Source organism: Babylonia areolata, chromosome 4 (assembly GCF_041734735.1).
Source record: "Babylonia areolata isolate BAREFJ2019XMU chromosome 4, ASM4173473v1, whole genome shotgun sequence".
NCBI lineage: Eukaryota > Metazoa > Mollusca > Gastropoda > Neogastropoda > Buccinidae > Babylonia > Babylonia areolata.
The window spans coordinates 7,219,810-7,239,128 of record NC_134879.1 but is presented as its reverse complement, the minus strand read 5'-3'; positions in this window follow the sequence as shown (position 1 = coordinate 7,239,128).

Below are 19,319 nucleotides of genomic sequence, written 5' to 3'. Positions count from 1 at the left end.
TTGCACACACCTGTAGTGTAAGTCTTGAGATCACTGTACACACCTGTAGTATTAGTCTTGAGATCACTGAAAACACCTGTAGTGTTAGTCCTGAGATCACTGTACACACCTGTACAGTTAGTCCTGACATCTCTGAAAGCACCTGTAGTGTTAGTCCTGACCTCACTGTACACACCTGTAGTTTTAGTCCTGAGATCACAACACACAATTGTAGAGTTAGTACTGAGATCAATGTAAACACCTTTAGTCTTACTCTTAACATCACTGTACACATATAGTGTTAGTTCTGAAATCACTATACACACCTGTAGTGTTACTCCTGAGATAACTACAAACACCTGTTGTGTTAGACCTGAGATCACTGTACACACCTTTTGTGGTAGCCCTGACATCACGACATAGACCAGTAGTTTTAGTCCTCACATAACTATACACAACTTTAGTGTAGTGTTAGTCCTGACATCACAGTACACACGTGTAGTGTTAGTCATGAGATCATGACACACACTTTTATTGTTAGTCCTGACATCACTGCACACACATGTAGTGTTAGTCCTGAGATCACTGTACACACCTGTAGTGTTAGTCCTGAGATCAGTGTACGCACCTGTAATGTTAGTCCTGAGATCACTGTACACACCTGTAGTGTCAGTTCTGACATCACTGTACACACCTGTAGTGTTAGTCCTGAGATCACGACACACACTTATAGTGTTAGTCCGGTGATTACTGTACACACCTGAAGTGTTAGTCAAGACATAACTGCACACACCTGTAGTGTTAGTCCTGAGATCAATGTACTCACCTGTAGTGTTAGTCCTGATATCAGTGTACAAACCTGTAATGTTAGTCCTGAGATCACTGTACACACCTGTAGTGTCAGTCCTCAGATCACTGTACACACCTGGAATGCTAGATCTGACATCACTGTACACATCTGTAGTGTTACGCCTGACATCATGGCACACACCTGTAGTGTTAGTCCTGATGTCACTGTAAACACCTGTAGTGTAAGTCCTCACATCACTGTACGCACCTGTAGTGTTAGTCTTTACATCACTGTACACATCTATAGTGTTAGTTTTGAGATCACTGTACACATCTATAGTGTTAGTCCTGACATCAATGTACACACGTGTAGTGTTAGTACTCAGATCACTGTACACACCTGGAGTGTTAGTACTGGCATACCTGTACACACCTGTAGTGGAAGTCCTGAGATCACGGCATACACCTGTAGTGTAAGTCCTGACATAACTATACATACCTTTAGTGTTAGTCCTGACATCATCTGCACAACAGTAGATCACTGTACATACATGTAGCGTTACTCCTGATATCACTGTATATACCTGTAGTCTTAGTCCTGAGATGACTGTACACACCTCTAGTGTTAATCCTGACAATGTACACACCTGTAGGGTTAGCCCTGAGATCCCTGTACACACCTAAAGTGTTAATCCTGAGATCATGGCACACACATGTAGTGTTAGTCCTGACATCACTGTACACACTGCTAATGTACGTCTTGAGATCATTATACACACCTGTAGTGTTAGTCCTGATATCACTGTACATACCTGTAGTGTAAGTCCTCAGATCACGTCACACACCTGTAGTGTTGGACCTGACATCACTGTACAACCTGTAGTGTTACTCCTGAGATCACTTCAAACCTGTAGTGTTAGTCCTGAGATCACTGCACACACCTGTAGTGTTAGCCTTGATATCACTGTGCACACCTGTAGTATTTGTCCTGACATCACTGAAAACACCGTTAGTGTTAGTCCTGAGATCACGGCACATACCTGTAGTGTTCGTCCTGACAACCCTTTACACACCTGAAGTGTTAGTCCTGACATCACTGTACACACTGCTAGTGTACGTACTGAGATCACTATACACACCTGTAGTGTTAGTCCTCACATCACTGTACACACCTGTAGTGTTAGTCCCGCGATCTCTGTACACATCTGAGGTGATAGTGACGAGATCTCTGTATAATCCTGTAGGGTTAGTCCTGACTTTTCTGCAAACACCTGCAGTGTTAGTCCTGACATCACTGTACACACCTGTAGCGTTAGTCCTGACATCACTGTACACACCTGTAGTGTTAGTCTTGACACCACTGCACACACCTATAGTGTTAGTCCTGACATCACTGTACACACGTGTAGTGTTAGTACTCAGATCACTGTACACACCTGGAGTGTTAGATCTGGCATCAGTGTACACACCTGTAGTGGTAGTCCTGAGATCACGGCATACATCTGTAGTGTTAGTCCTAACATAACTATACATACCTTTAGTGTTACTCCTGACATCATGTACAAACCTGTAGTGTTATTCGTGACATCACTGGACACACCTGTAGTTTTAGTCCTGAGATCACTTCACATACCTGAGATCACTGTACATACGTGTAGTGTTAGTACTCAGATCACTGTACACACCTGGAGTGTTTTTTTTCCTGGCATCTCTGTGCACACCTGTAGCGGTAGTCCTGAGATCACGGCATACACCTTAAGTGTTAGTACTGACATAACTATACTTACCTTTAGTGTTCGTCGTGACATGTGCACACTTGTAGTGATATTCCTGACGACACTATACACACCTGTAGTGTTAGTCCTGAGATCACGTTACACACCTTTAGTGTCAGTCCTGAGATTAGTGCACACACCTGTAGTGTTAGTCCTGAAATCACTGTACACACCTGTAGTGTTAGTCCTGACATCACTGTATACACCTGTAGTGTTAGTCCTCAGATCACGTCACACACCTGTCGTGTTAGACCTGACATCACTGTACACTCCTGTAGTGTTAGTCCTGACATCATTGTACACACTAGTTTTAGTCCTGAGATCACTGTACATACGTGTAGTGTTAGAATTCAGATCACTGTACACACCTGGAGTGTTTTTTTTCCTGGCATCTCTGTACACACCTGTAGCGGAAGTCCTGAGATCACGGCATACACCTTAAGTGTTAGTCCTGACATAACTATACTTACCTTTAGTGTTCGTCGTGACACGTGCACACCTGAAGTGATATTCCTGACGTCACTATACACACCTGTAGTGTTAGTCCTGAGATCACGTTGCACACCCGTAGTGTCAGTCCTGAGATTAGTGCACACACCTGTAGTGTTAGTCCTGAAATCACTGTACACACCTGTAGTGTTAGTCCTGACATCACTGTATACACCTGTAGTGTTAGTCCTCAGATCACGTAACACACCTGTCGTGTTAGACCTGACATCACTGTACACACCTGTAGTGTTAGTCCTGAGATAACTTCACATCTGTAGTGTTAGTCCTGAGATCACTGCACACACCTGTAGTGTTAGTCTTGATATCTCTGTGAAGACCTGTAGTATTAGTCCTGACATCACTGTACACACCTGTAGTGTTAGTCCTGAGATCACAACACAAACTTGTAGTGTTAGTCCTGACATCACTGCACACACATGTAGTGTTAGTCCTGACATCACTGCACACACCTGTAGTGTTATTCCTGACATAACTGTAGACACTGCTAATGTACGTCCTTAGATCACTATACACACCTGTAGTGTTAGTCCTGACATCACTGTACACACCTGTAGTGTTAGTACTGACATCACTATACACACCTACAGTTTTAGTCCTGAGATCACTGTACACACCTGTAGTGTCAGTCCTGCGATCTCTGTACACCTGAAGTGATAGTCACGAGATCTCTGTATATTCCTGTAGTGTTAGTCCTGACATTTCTGGAACCACCTGCAGTGTTAGTCCTTATATCACTGTACACACCTATAGTGTTAGTCCTGAGATCACTGTACACACCTGTAGTGTTAGTCCTGACATCACGGTACACACGTGTAGTGTTAGTACTCAGATCACTGTACACACCTGGAGTGTTAGTTCTGGCATCACTGTACACACCTGTAGTGGTAGTCCTGATATCACTGTACACACATAGTGTTAGTACTGACATCACTGTAAACACCTGTAGTGTTGTTACTGACATTACTGTACACACGTGTAATGTTAGTACTGAGATCACGGCACACACCTGTAGTGTTAGTCCTGAGATCATTTCATACACCTGTAGTGTTATTCCAGAGTTCATTGTACACACCTGTAGTGTTAGTCCTGATATCACTGGAAACACCTGTAGTGTTACTTCCGACATCACTGTACACACAGTTAGTGTTAGTCCTGATATCACTGTACATCTGTGACATCACGAAACACACCTGTAGTGTTAGTCCTGAAATCACTGTACACACCTGTAGTGTTAGTCCTGACATCACTGCACACCTCTGTAGTGTTAGTCCTGAGATCACTGTACACACCTGGAGTGTTAGTCCTGACATCACTGTACACACCTGGAGTGTTAGTCCTGCGATCACTATACACACCTATAGTGCTAGTACTGACATCACTGTATACACCTGTAGTGTTACTCCTGAGATGACTGTACACACCTGTAGTGTTAGTCCTGAGATCACCATTCAAACTGTAGACTCATGTAGTGTTAGTACTGACATCACTGTACACACCTGTGGTGTTATACTTGACATCACTGTACACACCTATAGTGTTAGTTTTGTGATCACTATAAACAAACATGTAGTGTTAGTCCTGATATCACTGTACATACGTGTAGTGTTTTCCCTCAGATCACTGTACACACCTGTAGTGTTAGTCATGCGATCACTGTACACATCTGAAAAGATAGTCAAGAGATCTTTGTACACATCTGTAGTGTGCGTAATGACATCTCTGCAAACACCTGTAGTGTTAGTCCTGGCATCACTGTACACACCTGTAGTGTTTGTCCTGAGATCATTACACAAACCTGTAGTGTTAGTCCTGACATCACTGTACACACCTGTAGTGTTAGTCCTGAGATCACTGTACACACGTATAGTGCTAGTCCTCAGATCACTGTACACACCTGGAGTGTTTGTTCTGGCATCACTGTACACACCTGTAGTGGTAGTCCTGAGATTACGGCATACACCTTTGGTGTTAGTCCTGACATAACCATACATACCATTAGTGTTAGTCCTGACATCATGTGCACATCTGCAGTGTTATTCCTGACGTCACTGTACACACCTGTAGTGTTAGTCCTGACATCACTGTACGCACCTGTAGTGTTAGTCCTGAGATCACGGCACACACCTGTAGTGTTAGTGCTGACATAACTGTACACACCTGTAGTGTTAGTCCTGACGTCACTGAAAACACTTGTAGTGTTATTCCTGAGATCACGACACACACCTGTAGTGATAGTCCTTAGATCACGACACACACCTGCAGTGTTATTCCTGACATGACTGTACACACCTGTAGTGTTAGTACTGACATCATTATACACACGTATAGTGTTAATCCTGTGATCACTGTACACACCTGTAATGTTAGTTCTGCGATCACTGTACACACCTGAAGTGATAGTCATGAGATCTCTGTATATACCTGTAGTGTTAGGCCTGCCATCACTGTACACACCTGTAGTGTTATTCCTGACATCACTGTACAGCCCTGTAGTATTAGTCTTGACATCACTGTACACACCTTTAGTGTTAGTCTGGACATCACTACACACACGTGTAATGTTTGTCCTGACATCATGTACACACCTGTAGTGTTAGTACTGACATCACTGTACACACCTGTAGTGTTAGAACTGACATCACTGTACACACCTGTAATGTTAGTCCTGAGATCACGGCACACCCCTGTAGTGTTAGTCCTGAGATCATGGCACACACCTGTAGTGTTAGAACTGGCATCACTGTACACACCTGTAGTGATAGTCCTGAGATCACGGCACACCCCTGCAGTGTTAGTTCTGAGATCATGGCATACACCTGTAGTGTTTGTCCAGAGTTCATTGTACACACCTGTAGTGTTAGTCCTGATTAACTGGAAACACCTGTAGTGTTACTTCTATGCACAAAGGCGCCAAGTTGTGCGAAGCCAACAGGACTGCTGCAGCTGTTCAGAAGAGGCAGGCCAGAAAGTCACGGGCAAACAAGCTCCCTGATAATGATATGCCTGTCTTTGTCTGCCCCAACTGTCAGCGAACATTTCGTGCACAGATTGGACTTTTCAGCCCTCTGTGCATTCACAGATAGATTCATGAGCAACCCCCCCCCACCCCCCCCCCCCCACACACACACCATCCTCCCCCCATCCCCCAGCTGGATGACAACGATAGTCATCAATCGATCTCGATGGACATACAGTCAGTCAGTCAGTCAGTGAGTACTGACATCACTGTACACACCTATTGTGTTAGTTTGGTGATCACTGTACCCACCTGTAAAGTTAGTCCTGACATCTCTGGACACACCTGTAGTGTTAGCCTTGACATCACTGTATACACCTACAGTGTTAGTCCTGAGATCACTGCAGACACCTGTAGTGTTAGTACTGACATCACTGTACACACCCGTAGTGTTAGTCCTGAGATCACTGTACGCACCTGTAGTGTTAGTCCTGCGATCACTGTACACACCTGAAGTGATAGTCATGAGATCTTTGTACACACCTGTAGTGTTAGTCCTCAGATCACTGTACACACCTGGAGTGTTTGTCCTGGCATCACTGTACACACCTGTAGTGGTAGTCCTGAGATAACAGCATACACCTGTAGTGTTAGTCCTGACATAACTATACATATCTTTAGTGTTATTCCTGACATCATGTACACACCTGTAGTGTTATTCCTGACATCACTGTACACACCTGTAGTGTTAGTCCTGAGATCACGTCACATACCTGTAGTGTTAGTTCTGAGGTCACGTCACACACCTGTAGTGTTAGTCCCGAGATTAGTGTACACACCTGTAGTGTTAGTACTGATATCACTGTACACACCTGTAGTGTTAGTCCTGACATCACTGTACACACCTGTAGTGTTAGTCCTGAGATCAAGGCACACACCTCTAGTGATAGTCATGAGGTCATGGCACACACCTGTAGTGTTAATCCAGAGTTCATTGTACACACCTCAGTGTAGTGTTAGTCCTGATATCACTGTAAACACCTGTAGTGATAGTTATTTTTTTTATTTATTTTTTTAATTCAGACTTCTTGCTATAGCGCATATTCTTGAAGGTTTATGTGCTTTACAATAGCACTAAAAACATTCACTCAAACATCCCCACACAAACATATGCATATAATTTGAAACATAGGTAAGAGAGAACAATTAAAATAAGTCATGTCAGTTGATTAAATAAAAAAATGGAACAGGTATAAAAATAAAAAAAAGAGATAAAAACGAAATAATGATTAAAAAAACAACAACAACAAAAAACAAGAGAGGAAAGGCCTTCAAGACTCATTTGTGATACACTTTTAAAAAAAATCTAATCGTTAAAATGTGTTCTGTATTTGTTATTATAAAGCTTCGGGTAAAAAAAATAAAAAAATAAATGTCCTAACGGCAGACTCGAACCCCGCGTGTTCGGATGAGAAGAAACTGTCTTATCCATTACACTATCGTGGCTTTTTAACATGACGTTCAAAAATATAATATTTAAACATGCTTTTTTAAAAGGGTGATAAATCAATTGCGGTATTCGCTGTGAGAACGCTGTTCAAATCATATAATTCTGGTGTGTCTTGGGCATTCAAAAAATCTTTAAGGACAATTAAAAATTCTTTTTAAGTCCGCGGTAAAGGAGACGTGGCTATCGCCCCAATCACACTGCAACATTTAGCCGTTTTCTCTGGATCTAGATAGATGTACAAGTTAAGTTACACCCGGTTGACACGGTTGATTCAATTTCTCTTTTATGTTCATTCTAGTTTTATCGTTTTAAAGTTGATTATGAAAATTGAGTATTTTGTTAAAATAATAACATGTAGAGCCAAGTACATTTCCATTCCATTCCATTCATTCTCCTGCCCGGGATAGGCGTAGAGGAGACATGAGGGACGATTCCGTAGTCAGACGACGCCATCCGGTTCTATCTTCTGCCTGTCGTATCAGCGTAGCGCTATCCATATTGGTCCATTCCTTGATGTTGTCCATCCAGCATTTGGCTTGCCTCCCTCTTCGCCTACCACCCTCTAGCGTTCCCTGTAGAACTGTCTTTTGCAGTGAATTGTGGCGTGTCACATGCCCGAACCATGACAGCTTCCTCCTTTTGACCACTGCTAAGAGTGGTTCCAGTGGACCCGCTAGCCAAGTACAAGTACTTCTAAACGTCGTATGAAGTGAAAAGGACTTCATTTTGAGAAAAGTCAAGACTGGAAATTTTTGCGTTTCATCAATTCAAGGGTATTAACTCTCATGGTTTATTATTTTTAACTGTGAATTCCGACTGATTCTATGGATATCTTTATGGCAGTTTGGGGCATAATCCAGTAAGTGATGAGGCGTTCACAAATCTTTCTCTGAATAAATATTTAACGTTCTCCTTTTCCAACTTTCCATCACATGTTATCGTGTATTGTCGATTGAATGGATTGAAGGGGCAGGTCAACAACTTGAGACAAAATGGCGTCGTTCGCGTTCGCGAAGAATATGAGCACGCGCTTTGAATATGTATAAATATGTGTACGCAATTGATTTTTGCCCATGACCTTCAGGGCTCAGCCAATAGATCTATAAAGTCCACTCGTTGTATTGATTTTAGTATTTTCCGAAAAGGACCACTTGGGCGAATGAACATAGTGAAAGCCCTGTACACTGAGAGTAAAACACACAAGCTTTTTATGTATTGAGTATAATTTCAAAATGTAATGTTTAAGATGAGAAAGATCAGTTTAAAGCAAATTAAGTCCCCTAGCATTAATTACAGATTAATTTCCCTTGTTTACTATCTGCACCAAAACGTTTGCAAAATAAATATAACTTCCATGCTTAGCAAAAGAAGTTCCTGTTTGAACAAAAAATGATAAAAATGACTGCTCTTGTTGTGTCAGAATATCATATCAAAGTGCAAAGTTTAGAGAATTAAAAAAAAATATATATATAAATATAACAGTAAATGCAGTTTGCATATAATTTGGCTTCTTTTTTAAAAATATTTTTTGTGCCCATCCCAGAGGTGCAATATTGTTTTAAAAAAGATGGCTGGAAAGAACTGAATTTTCCCTATTTTTATGCCTAATTTGGTGTCAACTGACAAAGTATTTGCAGAGAAAATGGCAATGTTAAAGTTTACCACTGACACACACACACACACACACACACACACACACACAACTGAACACCGGGTTAAAACATAGACTCACTTTGTTTACACAACTGAGTCAAAAAAGTAGACAACTGAAACTGAAAGAACACAAGCACGTATGCGCATGCATATATACGTAGGTACATACATACATACGAGTACATACATACATACGTAGATACATGGTGGTGGTGTGTCCATCGAGATCGATGATGACCATCGTTGTCATCCAGCTGGGGGATGGGGGGAGGATGGTGGTGGGGTGGGGAGGGGGGGGGGGGGAGGATGCTCATGAATCTATCTGTGAATGCGCAGATGGCTGAATAGTCCAATCTGCGCACGAAATGTTCGCTGACAGTTGGGGCAGACAAAGACAGGCATACCATTGTCAGGGAGCTTGTTTGCCCGTGACTTTCTGGCCTGCCTCTTCTGAACAGCTGCAGCAGTCCTGTTGGCCTCGCACAACTTGGCACCTTTGTGCACAGCAGCGCGCCATTTGTCACGGTCCACTGCAGATTCCTCCCAGGAGTCAGGGTTGATATCAAACGCTTTCAGAGAGACTTTCAGAGTATCTCTGAAGCGCTTCTTCTGACCTCCGTGTGATCTCTTCCCTTGTTGCAGCTCGCCATAGAAGAGCCTTTTGGGCAGCCGATGGTCTGGTATGCGCGCCACGTGTCCAGCCCAGCAAAGCTGGGACTGCATCAGGATGGTGAAGATGCTGGGAAGGGTGGCTTTTGCGAGCACCTCTGTGTCTGGGGTCTTGTCTTGCCACTTGATGTTCAGTAGCTTCCTGAGGCATGTTGTGTGGAAGTGGTTCAGCTTCTTGGCATGTTGTTGGTACACTGTCCAAGTTTCGCAGGCGTACAGTAGTGTGGGGAGAACTACTGCTCTGTAGACCTTTAGCTTGGTCTCAAGACTAATGCCTCTTCTGTTCCAGAGATTTGCATTGAGTCTACCAAAAGTTGCGCTTGCTCTTGCAATCCTGACGTTCACTTCATCGTCGATGGTCGCATTTCGTGACAGTGTGCTGCCAAGGTATGTGAACCGCTCCACCGCACTGAGTCTCTGACCGTTGACTGTGATGTTGGGCTCAACGTAGGGTTTCCCTGGGGCTGGCTGATGGAGAACTTCAGTTTTCCTCGTGCTGATGGTAAGGCCGAAGTTCCTGCTGGCAGTGGCAAACTTGTCGACGCTGAGTTGCATGTCAGCTTCAGATCCAGTGTTGAGGGCACAATCATCAGCAAACAAAAAGTCTCTGATGATGTCTGTCATGACCTTCGTTTTTGCTTGAAGCCTTCTGAGGTTAAACAACTTGCCATCTGTTCGGTACTTTAGGCCGATTCCAACATCGCCATCTCTGAAGGCATCAGTAAGCATTGCAGAGAACATGAGGCTGAACAGCGTTGGAGCCAGGACGCAGCCTTGCTTGACACCATTTTTGACAGCAAAAGGAGCAGATGTTTCGCCTTTGTCCTGGACTCGAGCCTGCATGCCTTCATGGAATTGGCTGACCAAGGAAATAAATTTCCGAGGGCATCCGTACTTGGCCATGATCTTCCACAGTCCCTCTCTACTCACGGTGTCGAAGGCCTTGGTGAGGTCGACATAGGTGGAGAACAGATCAGCATTTTGCTCCTGACATTTCTCTTGCAGCTGCCTTGCAGCAAACACCATGTCGGTGGATCCGCGCTCTTTCCGGAATCCACATTGGCTCTCAGGCACATGACCTTGGTGAAGGTGTGCTGTGAGGCGGTTTAGTAGGATCCTGGCAAGTACTTTGCCTGCGATGGAGAGCAAGGAAATGCCCCGATGGTTATCACAGGCTTGCCGGTTCCCCTTTCGCTTGTACAAGTGAATGATAGATGCATCTTTGAAATCCTGGGGGATCGTCTCTTCTTTCCACATGAGTGAGTACAGCTGATGGAGCTTCTCAGTCAGTTTCAGTTTCAATTTCAGTTTCAGTAGCTCAAGGAGGCGTCACTGCGTTCGGACAAAACCATATACGCTACACCACATCTGCCAAGCAGATGCCTGACCAGCAGCGTAACCCAACGCGCTTAGTCAGGCCTTGAGAAAAAAACAAAAACAAAAACAAACAAAAATGGGGGAATAAATAATAGATAAGCTTACATAAATAAATAAATAAATAATAATTATAATATAGAAAAAGGTAGTAGTAATAATAACAGTAATACTAATAAAATGATAATAATTAAAAAAAAAAAAATTAATAAGACAACAATGGTGATAAATAAGCGAATAAATGTAAAACATGAAGACACACATTCACACATACACCCACACATGCATAACAGAAATGCACCAAACATGCAGTTTCACAGATATGAAAGCACAGTCAAATACATATAAACGTACATGAGCTCCAACACACACACACACACACACACACACACACACATTACCTTGCACCTCCTCTACCCCCTTCCTCCACACACTCATTTCTAGTCTACGTATCGCAGCTTCCACGGCACACACACCCACACACACACACACACACACACACACACACACACACACACACACACACAAACACACACTCACAGAGATGAACACTTACTTGTACAAGCACACACACATACGCCCATATCTCCCACCCCCAACCCCACACGCATGTATAGATATATATATACGTTCCAATATCCTGTTGCTCCCACAGTGTAGGCATGCATACACTCACATACCTCATCCTCTACCCCACCTCCCCCCGCACTCCCACCTCCCTTCACACACACACACACACACACACACACACACACACACACGTACACAGATCTCTCCTGACACTTGTGTACACTTACACTCTCGCGCATTCACAAACGCACTCAAAAGCACAGACCCACACATACACACAAACACACACATACACACACGCACAGAGGCTGCCACTGACTGGCCGCATGAGGGATGGGAAAAGATCTCTGATGCCAAGAACGTGGCGTCTAGTGTGTTGCTCAGTCTATTGTATTTGGAAAGGCCCACAGAGACTCTGTTCCGTTTTGAAGAAATTTGCGCAATGTTGGTTTGGAAATGATGCCGATATTTGTTTGATTTACAAAGCATCGTGCTCTACCTTTCATGCTAGACTTGCGGCCGCTCCCTCTCTCTGCTTTTATTTCTTTGAGGCGATCGATGGTGTGATGGCCTTGTACCTGTTCTTTTTGGTATTCTTTGACTTTTCTGAGGATTTCCGATTTTCCTAGATGTAGGCCGCTCGTTGGTGTTGCGTTACCAGCAAGTCTGTCAGCTCGCTCATTTCCCTTAACACCTGCATGTCCCGGGCAGTATGACCATGTGAGTTTTTTAATCTGAAAGTTGCGCATTGCCTTATGCCACTCTGGGCTTCCCATTCCGTTTTCAATTTTCTGTATGAGGTTCATTGAGTCGTTAGAATCATGGCATGTTGGTTTCCGGGCGTATGGATGGACGATAGCCACTGGAGGGCATGTGTCGCAGCTTCAACTTCCATCGTTAGGCTGGAGGTTGTGACTTTGTAGGCAGCATTCTCTTCCCAAATTGTTTTTTCCATTTTGTTTCGCAGTGAATCCCCAACCAGACTGGTCTTTGGTGACTGAGCCATTTGTGTATATGATGATGTCCTCTTCTTTACTGTTTTCTTCTATAAGTAGCTTCACTTCCGCATCAGTTTTGCCCTCTGGCCATTCCCGACAATGTCTTCCTAGAGTGGGTGAAATGACTGTGTTGAATAGATGGTTGAGGTTTTCGGGGTTTTTCTCCCATTCTTTTGTTTCTTTCAGGTCTTGTAGTCGGCATACTAGCTGGATTGTGTCTTCTGCTTGCCCCATCCATGATCTTCCTCGTCCTACACGGCTGCCTTTTAGTTCTTTGACTGCGTCATGCAGTGGGTTTTGAGGGTTTTTTAATGCTTTGAAGTCGGTCTTGACCTGTTCTAACTTGTTTCTGGCCTGCACTGAAGGAAGGTCAAGCAGGTATCGCATGGTTTCTGTGGGCGTTTTTTTGTTGTTGTTCCAAGGATCAGCCTCATAGCTTCATTTTGTACTCTTTCTAATTTTAGGAGGTTGCTTTGAGACGGTGTTGTTAGCCCAAGTCCGCAGTCGATCACACTGAGGACGAGTGATTGGTATAGCAGGAAGAGGTGGCGTTGTTCAATTCCTTTGGTTGCCATTGCTTTTAAGACTGAAAGGCCCTTTTTGCATTTGAGAACAGTATTTTCCGTATGTTTTCTGAAGGTCAGCATCCTGTCGAAGTGTATTCCTAGGTAGCGTAGGCATTCAGTTTTCTCAATTTGAATCCCATCGAATGACACAGAAGGTGGTGATTTGCTCGCGGTTTTGTTGTTGAGGGTGCACAGCAACGTTTGGCTTTCGCTGGATTGATGGAAGATCCTGTGTCTTTGCACCATTGAGCAATATTGTTTAGTTGTTTCTGGACGGCTTTAGTTCTTTCCTGAGCATCTTTCGAAGTTTTGAAGACCAGGCCATCATCCGCAAGGGTAAGCACCCGAGCAATTCCATTGTTGTTTAAGTCTGCAAGGCCCTTCGTGTAGACATTGTAGAGGACAGGAGAGAGCGGAGACCCTTGTGGCAGTCCCATGGATAGTTTAGAAGGTGCAGACATCCAATCTCCGAGGCGTAGGACGACGGTTCTTTCCTGTAGCGCTGCTGCTATCCATCTTGTCAGTGTCAAACTTACTCCATACCTTAGTAGCAGCTCCATGAGGTGCGCAAACTGGACTTTATTGTAGGCATCTTTAAGGTCAATTGCTACTGCTAGTGTTTCTTCTTTTCTTTGAAATCCTTCATACACCTCATATGCAAAAGCAGCTGCATTTTCCCATGTGGACTTGCCTGTTCTGTAACCACCTTGATGCGAAGGGAGAATGTGCCTGTGTTCAAGATCCCTTGCAAGTTTCCTGGCTATCATGCGTTCCATGAGCTTTCCAGCAATGTTTTGCATGGTTAGGATCCGGTAGCCGCTTACCTGACGATGGTCCTTTCCTGGTTTTGGTATAGGTTTTAAGAAGCTGTGTGTCCAGTCCTCCGGCACCTGTCCATTGTGGAAACTGTTTTGATATAGATTGAAAAGTTTGCTTCTGTCTTCTTCCGATAGCTCCTTGATGTCTGAGTAACGAACTTTGTCTGGGCCAGGAGCCGATTCTTTCTTGCATTTAGCTATTGCCTCGTTTAGATCATCCATTGTCAAGTCATCATCAGGTCCAGTCTGCATAGGGTTTGGTTTAACTCCTCAACATATTTCTTTTTCTCATCTAAGTTTCTTTGATCACTCTGTTGTATGAAACGTTTGAGCAAGGCAGATCCTTTTTCTTCATTTGTCTTAAGCTTGGTTCCGTCAGTGTCTAACATGTCTGGGGTTGTTGTTGTGCACGTTTTCCCTTCCATGCGACGATAAAATTGCCAGAACTCTGTCAATGTTGTGTCATAACTGAGTGCCTCGCAAAACTGTTTCCACTTGTCACTTTTGGCCTCTTCAGCAATGACTTCAAACTGTTTAGTTTTTTCTTTCATTTTTGTTTCAATATCTTTGTCCGGAGATGGTTTTGTTTTTTCTTTTTGCCAAAGTTTGACAGCCGCATGTTTTTCTATCCAGGCTATCTCTGTGTCGGTATTCCACCATGGGGGCTGAATAGTTTGCATCCTGTTCAGTGCCGTTCTTTTGTTTCTTCTGCGTCTTAATTTTTCGATGATGGTTGTCTCTTTGGTTTCATACTGAAATGGATCACGCAGTTTCATACAGGGTTTATCTGACAGTTTCTGTAGACTGAAAGCTACCGGGAGGTGGTCGCTGCCTTGGTATGGAAGCGTCTCTGCATTCATTTCTGCTCTGAATTTTGAAGATGTTAGAGCGATGTCGATCACACTGTCACTGTCCCCTTGTCTTGTTCCAAGGCGAGTTGGGATGTGGTTGTTAAAGGGCTAAGAAGAATTTCCCCTATCATTCCTTCAAGTGCTAGTCCTTGTGGGTTGGTGTTCCGCTGGTCCCATAACTTCGATCTTGCATTAAGGTCTCCACAGATAATGACTGAGTCTCCAAGTTCGTTCTCTATTTCCTCTAAAAAGGCCCAATCCTCTTTTGTTGTGCAGGTTCCTGGGTGAACATAGGCATTGATGAGCATGATGCTTTTGTGAACTCCGTCAGGTTTTTCAAGACGCACCCCCACTAATTCACATGAGTTGCTACACCATTTCTCTAGATTTATGGTGGAAACTTTGTTTTTTTAGGTTTTTGTTCAGTATGATTGCTACCCCTCTTCCTTCATTCCTTTGAAAGACTGTGAAATTCTCAAAATGTATTGGTCTGTCTGCACTTGTCCTGGTCTCTAGGAGACATAGAATGTCAAAATCATATGCCAATTTCTCAATTGTTGAGATTCTCATTCTTGCGCTGGAACAATTCCAACTGCCGATTCTAAAGAATTTCTTTGACAGCCGCTCTGCTTTTGTCATTCTGCTACCTAAGCACAATCTTTTCCCGCCTCTTTTGCCACGCCTGTTTTGGGGTTTTGGGGATCTGAATTTATGTCTCGTGCTATGCAGCTGATCCCCGAGGTGCACGCGAGACAGGGTTTTTTTAGTATCCATAGAAAGGTGTTCTATGTGGTGAGGGAAAATATTCGGTCACCCTGACAGAGCTTCTTATCAGGGAAGGGCAATGGATGGCCATCTGTGTGGAGTCCATCAGCCTGGTGTCGCCCTAAGGCCAGACTGCATACAGTTAGTGACTGTTTAACCCAACAGCCATTCATCCCATTGGTACTGTATGAAAGCCGTGGGATTGGGGATTTTTGTCGGGTTGTCTCCTCTTTGCCAGTGGAAGGGTGCATATGGGTATTGTTTCATAGCAGATTCTATTTTGCAGAAAAATAAAGGTTATTCTGAAATATTGAGCCCTCTCAATAATTTACTAATAATTCAAAGATTAAACAATAACGTGATGACAAATTATTAATCAAAATCACAGAAAAATTACTTATCTGTTTTGAAGCTTGTAGACTGTCCGTTAAAATAACCAGTGGTGGTTTTAACACCTGGTAGACTTTTACACTGACTGACTGGGTGGTTTTAACACCCAGTTTTCAGATACACATTTGTATCTACACCCATTCGAATCCTGCCTGCTTGCTCGCCAGCCACTCGAGACGGGTCCGCTGTCATTACATAACCCAACGGTCATCATAGTGCGGTTTTTACCCGGTGTTCTACACATTTTGGGCCCTCTCTGTGATTCACTAATAATTCAATAATTAAACAACAACGCGAGAACAAATTATCTCAGTCAGCACAGTGCCTCCATCCTTGTAGACCTCTGCTGGTATGGAGTCTGAGCCAGGTGCTTTGCCACTGGATAGCAGACGGATTGCTTTCTGGGTCTCAAGAGGTGTTGGCGGATCGTCCAGTGCTTCGTTGATGGGGACTTGTGGGAGACGGTCTATGGCTTCATCATTTATGGAGGAAGGGAGATTTAAGACACTGTTGAAGTGCTCAGCCCAGCGTTCAAGAATTTTCTCCTTCTCAGTGATCAAGGTATTCCCATCTGCACTGAGGAGGGGGGATGATCCTGAGGATGTGGGGCCGTAGACTTCTTTTAAGGCATCATAGAACCTCTTCATATCGTGCCTGTCAGCATATCCCTGGATCTCATCAGCTTTGTCACTCAGCCACTTATCCTGCATCTGGCGTAACTTTTGCTGAACAGTCCTGCGGATGGCATCGTACGCATCCTTTTTTGATGTGGACTTTGGGTTGCTCAGGTAGGCTTGATGCAGACAGCATTTCTCATCCAGAAGCTGCTTGATTTCATCACAGTTTTCATCAAACCAGTCTTTGTGCTTTCTGGTTATGGGTCCCAGGGTCTCTGAAGCTGTACTATAGATCAGCTCACGCAGGGTCCTCCAGTCAGACTCCACATTCTGGTTGTCCAGAGAGGCGGATTCCAGACGATCTTCCAGCAGCTCTACAAAGGACTGTTTGATGGTGATGTTTTTCAGCTTAGCGATGTTGAGCCGTTTTGGAGCCTTCTGGCCTTGGGGGCGTCTCTTGGGCTGGATTCGAATATTCAGCTTCGAGACTACAAGGCGATGGTCTGTCCAACACTCGGCGCCGCACATGGTCTTTGTCACACATACATCTTGCCTATCCCTTTTCCTGATGATGACATAATCGATGAGATGCCAATGCTTTGAGCGAGGGTGCATCCATGACGTCCTGTTACGGGTAGGGAGGCAGAAAACTGTGTTGGTTATCAGCAGTTCGTGCTCTGCACAGGTCTGAAGCAAAAGCAATCCATTTGGGTTGCAGTGGCCCACACCGTGCTTTCCAATCACTCCATCCCAGGAGATGTAGTCAGAGCCAACTCTAGCATTGAAGTCCCCAAGAATGATGAGCTTGTCTGCTTTAGGGATAGCAGCAATGACAGAGTGAAGGTCCTCGTAGAACTTCGCCTTCACTTCATCCGGGTTGGTCATGGTTGGGGCGTAGGCACTGACAATGGTGAGGTGCTTCTGGTCAGACGCCAGTGGGAGTTTCATGGTCATAAGCCTATCATTGACTCCCTTTGGGATTCCAGCTAGCTTGCTGACAAGTGCTGTTTTTACTGCAAAACCAACGCCAGCCTCACGTCGCTCTTCGCTTCCTCGTCCACTCCAGAAGAAGGTGTAACCAGATCCCTGTTCACAGAGCTCGCCTTCGCCTGCAAGCCGAGTCTCACTCAAGGCTGCAATGTCAATGTTGTATCTGGCGAGTTCAGATGCAACTAGTGCCGTTCTCCTTTGGGGTCTGTCCGCGTTATCTCTGTCCAGGAGAGTCCTTATGTTCCAAGCACCAATGGTGAGAGGAACGATCCTTGTTTTTTTCTTTTTTTTCTTGTTGTTTCGACTGCTGATGTAGGGTCCCCGCCAGCCGCGGTATGCTGGCCAGGGTGATATGGAGCAGGCAATTTTTAGGTGTTTTTTTTCTGGCCCCTTCCTCATGCCAGGGAGGTGAGCAGTGCATTCCTAAAGAGGGCTGCTCAGACGCTCAGACGGCTGCCGAGCTCCATCGCTGCTCCTGTCGACGAGAACGACCCTATGGCCTGAGCCGGTTGCGTGCAGGTCTGCGGCTGCGACTGCCAGTGTACCCACACCTGTCGTTTCGTCGCTCGCCTGTCGCCACAGGACTTGGGGGTGATGAAATGATGAAGGATGAAAGGTCATTTTGGATGACTGATGACTTGCGCGATGAGTTTGTTTAAAGTGAAGAGGAGTTGCGCAACGTCAACCTCACTCTCTCGTCCGGGTCCACCAATTTCCAGTGGCAAGACTAAGTCGAGACGACTGGAGGATGAGCATGGATACAGTGGATGACCAAGATATCCTTTCGGTGTCTCATCTTGCTCTCTGCACTCCACAGTGCGTTGCTGTAACCGCCTTCCTCTCCGTTGAACCGATAGGTTTCTTCCGCAGATTCTGCCGGATCCAGACTTCGCATGCATGGGCAGACACACCCCGGGGGCCAACTGCGTGTGGCATGCACACAGCACGGTGGAGCTAGATGGCCGTCGGTGGCTCTCCTGAGCCAACGTCCTTTTACGGATCTCCATAAGGGTGTCTAGCCACCCGCCTCACCAGTCCCGGAAGGGAGCGGTGGGAGTGCCGGTAGATACATACATACATACAAAACACACAACGTGCGCGCGCGCACACACAGACACACACACACACAAACGCGCGCGCGCGCGCACGCATGTACCAACAAACACAAGCTGCACACCCAGACACACTACTCACGCACTCACTCAGTGACACACACACATACACGCACCTACAAGCACAATACACATCCGAACACAGATCAACAATCAAATAATGCAAACTACCATGACATTACATAAAAAAAAGTTCTTGCTAAGCATTTCCCTGAAGAAACACCCCACATAACACACACAGATCAAAACTAGAAAGATGAAGCAAATGTTCACACACACACACACACACACACACACACACACGAATGACAAACGATTGAAACACACAGGCTACAACACTACATGATAAAGCAATACTCATCAAACATTTATAGTAAAAACGTATGTACATTATTACATTTATGAAATTAAACCTGAAAATGCAAAA